At 41.4% G+C, this 5346-nt stretch overlaps 1 non-coding gene across 1 annotated transcript; it reads right to left on the minus strand.

Annotated features, from left to right (window-relative positions):
* Positions 1-4359: 4359 nt before the first annotated feature.
* On the minus strand, positions 4360-4448 carry TRNAY-GUA. Its single transcript is given in 2 exon segments — positions 4360-4395; positions 4412-4448. It is a non-coding gene; the product is annotated as a tRNA-Tyr (tRNA).
* Positions 4449-5346: the final 898 nt, after the last annotated feature.

Here is a 5346-nt window from a genome sequence, read left to right on the forward strand (position 1 = left end):
GTTGTTCCCTTCTCTGTAACTCCTTAATTGGGTCTCAGCCAGTTTGCTCCCCTATGATTTGCTTTCTCTTTCATCCTCATCCCAGACTGACTCTAACTCTGCAACTGCAAATCCACTGACAGCAATTAAATATATAGCAATGCAAATCAAACCCCACAAGGAAAGCTCAGCTAACTATGTGCTGGCTCCCTTGCTGGTACCATGACTCGGTTTCTCTCATCAATCATCCCCAGGACTCTCTTTACTAACACAGCCTGTTGTGTGTTAGTGACTCTCCTCCATGCCGTCTTTGCACAATATTCAGTCTCTTTAGTTAACCTCTAAGTAATTTGCTGAAAACTTCCTTTTGAACATTGGAAGATTCATGGATCCACTATTATCTTGAGCCAAGATGCAGAAGTTCAGCTTGATTTACCTTCAACCTTCCTTGGCCTGTTTTAAATCTGCTGATGCACTCTCCATTCTCTGTAGTTTCTCATTTCACTGTTAAACCCTGTGATCATTTGGAGGCTTTCTCTTGTCTTCATATGCAGTGAGCTTTCTTGTGCATTTCAGGGCATTTGGTTAGCCTGTTGTTTTGCCTCATTTCTGTTGTTTTTGGCTAAAATGCTGTTTCATTCTGATTCTTTTTCTGTTTCTTGCTCTCAGTCTGAGCTCTACAGGACAAAAGAAGATGGTTTCTCCTGCGTAACAAGTGGTAGATCCACCAGGAGCCACAGATGTAAACCATGAGGATTCAATTTTTATTGGGCCAAGTCAAAGGCAGCTGCTGATGGGATTTCCTGGCAAATTTCCCCAAAGACAGCAACATCCTAAAGCCTGGGTCTGTGGCTCAGGGCCAGGCTGCTAGGAGCCTACAGATTCTCACCCAGGCATACACTGCTTGGCTGGGTAGATGTACAGTCCTGGATGATTCAAGAAGGCTGTCTTGGAGCTGGTGACACCAGAATTTTAGTGCCTGCAGGTTCAGGGTGGGCACATCATGCTCCTGCATGCAGGTGCTCTACTGCAGAGGTGCTGTGAGAGGGTTGGAGACCTCCCCAGTCCCACCTAGGGCTAGGGTTTTCTGAGTTCCCACCGGGATGTAGCACATGAGGGCAGCCCCAAGTTTTGCCTGTTCTCTTCACAGTAAATGAAATGGACAATTTCAGTAACAGCATGGCCTGAAGTTAATTATTGGGTACTGAAATACCGTGTTCACTGATTTAAGAACAACGTAGTCTCATAAATTCTAGTTCGATGGGAGGTTTTTTGTTTCCACCATAAGCAAAATCTTTTTATTCAAATCTTGTACACAATAGAAAACACCCTTTTTTAGAGACTTTAATTGTCACTCCAGGTGTCAACTGATACATTTCTACTGTACATATTAGTGTAGAGTTATTACATATTAACTCCAACTGTTACTGAAGGACCTTTTTTAAAAAAAATCTTTTCCACAATCTTTTGTTACCTTCATATGATGTAACAGGTAGATATCATGACATTGATGGGCATTTACGGATGGCTGATGAATTTGCTTGATATTTTTATATAGATGTTAACATATAAATTGTGTCAATGCTAAATACTAGTATACATCTTCTGGCTAATCCTTTGTCAGGCCAAGGAATAGGAATTTAGCCATTAAATCTTGAAAGATGACAATAAAAAACAAACAAAAATATAGAATAAAATATCTCTCCTGACAAATGTTCTCTTATTAGTCAGCAGAGATGGCAGGAGCTGGTATAAATACCATTTCTACCATTAGGCTTGCTACTGTCAAAGACAACCTTAAAGAAGAACAGCTCTGGGATGGAAACAGTTTGAGGGTAATCCACACAGCAAGGGGCGAGCACTTTCATGACAGGGACTTCAGTTTAGTTGCACTGGAGTTTATTAGATTGGCAAGAAAAACTGTAAGTTGTACCATTCATCTATGTGTACACTGATCCTAGGCCATCCAAGAAGACTTCACCTTCACCTATTTAATGTTACGGAAAAATGAGGGAATTGAGACAGGAAAATTATGTTCAGAATCTATTGGTTTTGCTTAAATCTGTATAAATTGAATGTCTCTGCAGCTGCCAAAGTTGCATCGCATTTTATCTAAAATATGAATAAACTTTTTTTGTTTACCACTCTTCTGGAGCTCCGCAGAAAGTTCTTGGGGCCTGATTCTGCAGTTCTTGGGGGACTGAAGACCCAGAGCCATTTCAGTTGATGAAAGTCTGCAAACTCCAGCCTTATATGGCTTTGTGTCTTGTTTGAATGTTCCCTGCTGGGATTTCTTCTTTTTTCTCATTGCACATGTGTACATTACAAAAAGCAGGAAAAGATAGTATCGTTAGTTTTGGCATCACTGGAAAGAGTTTAATTATGGTTGCACAGCATGCAAAAACCTGCCAAAAACCACAGGGAAGCTTAGAAAGGAAAATAACTCATTTTAGGTAATTAGCATGTGCCTGATACAAAGCCTGTGGAAGTGTATGGAGAGACTGCTACTGCCTGCAGTTACAGGGACCTTCATATCAGATTCAATATTAATTAACCTATCTTTTTCCTGGTCCATTTATCATGCCTAGGCATAGCTTCCCATTGGTTTATAAGTCAGCTCTGGAAACTTCACACCCCACCTCTGTAATGGAAAGTTTTTGATTTGTTGTGGGACATTTAACAGCTTTGTGTCCTTGATGAAGTGTCCTTGACAAATCCCTTGACAAATGACAGTTATGTTACACGGTCGTGATTCTTCAAGAGTCCCTTGTAAAAAAGGTGAATCAGGTTCACATATGCAATCACACATCTAATCTTCATTGGCACGTCTCATAGCAAGGTACTCAATGACTTCTGTGATGTAATCTGGGCTTCTTTTAACTAAAGCTAAAAAACTGAGACCAAAATAGCTACTAAAGAGTTTCTACAATTCTTATATTTATCAGCTATGGCGTGGAATTATTTTTCATTATAACATGAACACCTGAGCTGGGTCTTTAAATAGAAAACCAAACCAAAACAAAACAAAAATCCTTACACCAAAGTTGTCAAAACATTCTTTTTCAAGCAGTTTACCCACTTTCACCTAGGAAGTCAGTGGCTTTTTTGGATTTGAAACTGATTTCCTAATATCTTACTATGAGGAAAAAATCTATCTGTGGAAATTCTTGCAGAGTTCAGATAGGTATTAATAAAATAAAGTCTTCATATGAGTGAAAGCTTATATGTCATAGTAAAGACAAACTGGGAATATAAATTTCTGTCAGTAATTATTGAACCATCCAATATTCCCCAAAATAAATCTATTACACTGTTACAGAAACTAAATAACATTTCAAAGTATTTTTAATTAGATTTTGTACTTAACCTCTTCTGTGACCAGTTCTTTGTAAATCCCTTCTATTTCCTGCTACCATGCTGTGATACTGCTTTCTTATGAATGAGAGACTAAATAAACCAGCTGTGTGGAATATGTGAGTGATTAGGGAATAGTTAACTATAAATTACATATCTGTTAAAGGAAAGTGGTCTATACCTGCTCCTAGTGTTTGAAGCAAGTATTTTAAAACTCCCCTTTTACCAGGTTCTACAACTTCACTAACTTTTCAGCCTATAAAAAATACATGGCTGACACTAGGGTGGAGTATTTTCAAAATGTCCACCTACATAATATTTGTTTCTGGATTACTGCCTTATTTTAAAACACTTTTTAAACAAAATTGTCATGCTTATGCCTGAATTTTGCTCTGTATCTGTTTAGTCAAGAAATTGAGGGGATCTCAAAGCTGGGAGCAGTACACACGATGGCATTTGACATTTGCCAAGCAGAGAGGAAGAAAATAAGATTGTCTGATAAACTGCCTGTGCTGCTCTTGTTACACCCTGGGACATTGTCCTACTCTTGGCTGTCTGGGTGTTCAGAGAATACAGCCCTCAGGCAAAGGGCCTTGTGTCCAGGCAAAGGGAATGAAAAGCATTGGAGAATGCAGGCATCGATCCCACTACCTCTCACATGCTAAGCGAGCGCTCTACCACTTGAGCTAATTCCCCAACCCACAGCCTCTGTCTGAGGTCCACACTCCTCACAGGCACCTAGTCCGGACCCAGGCTGCCTTGCACCCAAAGCTGGGGCTTCCCACCAACCTCACTCTCACACCCCCACCACGTCACCCATTGACTTTTCTGCTGCTTCTGACCCCTGACAATGCCAGTGCTCAGGGCCACCATCCCCTGCCCAGGGTTCACCCAAAACTGCCTTGGCTGGTCATCTTGTCCACCTCAGGCAAGAGTTCAAGGCTGGGCAGTCCCTGAAGGGGAGCCACATGGCTAGGTGCAAAAGGCAGAGGTGCCTGAGGGTCTGGTCCAGAGCCAAAAGGACACTCCTTCAAGCCAGAGTCGAACCAGCGACCTAAGGATGGCCATGCAAGGGAGCCTACAGTCCTCCGCTCTCCCAACTGAGCTATCAAAGGAACCATGGGCCCTGCCCTGTACCTGACCCACCACACATTTATCCAACACTTCTCCATGGACAGCATAGAATGGTGGCTCAACTCCAACATCCTCCTTCAAACAGCCTCAGCTCCAACATCACACCACTTTGCTCAGCTCTTTAGCCCATCAAATCATGCCGACCCCCAAACAGAAAAATTCCACAAACTTCTTGGATGTCATCTTCTACAGCTGGACTCACCCCAGGGCCAAATATATGTAGTGTGAAGTCTTTTATTTCTTATTTATTTATCTGTTTGTTTGTTTACTTATTAGAACCACTTAAATTTAGTCATTAACAGTGCATGCCAGCTCAAAACTCTAACTTTGAAATTGGGTGTTAGCTCAGCATTAAGTTTAAATGAAAGACTTTTTTTCTGGGGAGGGGGGGGCAGAATCCTTATTCCATGCTGTCCCAATCAGCTTTTATAAGTGATGTGAACAATGGGATTTGCAGAGCACCCAAAGGCTAGTGAAGAAGAATTACCAACATGGAAGATGCCTCACAGCAAACACTCCACCAGCAGCTCCTCCTTCAAGACTTTCAGTTTCATGAGACTGCATCATCAGGAGAGATGCGCTTCGCTTTCAAGTGAAGTGATTTGGAAATTTCTGAATTAAAATCCGAGTTCCACCTAGATGCTTTAAAGAAGCCAAAGTTATCAATAACAGGCAGACTCTTATACAGTCACAACACCTGCATTTACCAAACAGGCTACAATATTCCAAATTATTCTGAGTACAGTACTGCATTTAGGGTGACTGACAGCAACCTAAACCTGGAGAGAAAGCTCTTTGGAGAACTGTGGAAGGAAGAACTGCAGAAGGAGGAACTACAGTCACTTTGGAGAAGAAGCTTGTCAAGGTTGGATGCAGATG

This window comes from Mesitornis unicolor, unplaced genomic scaffold (assembly GCF_000695765.1).
Source record: "Mesitornis unicolor isolate BGI_N332 unplaced genomic scaffold, ASM69576v1 scaffold10050, whole genome shotgun sequence".
NCBI lineage: Eukaryota > Metazoa > Chordata > Aves > Mesitornithiformes > Mesitornithidae > Mesitornis > Mesitornis unicolor.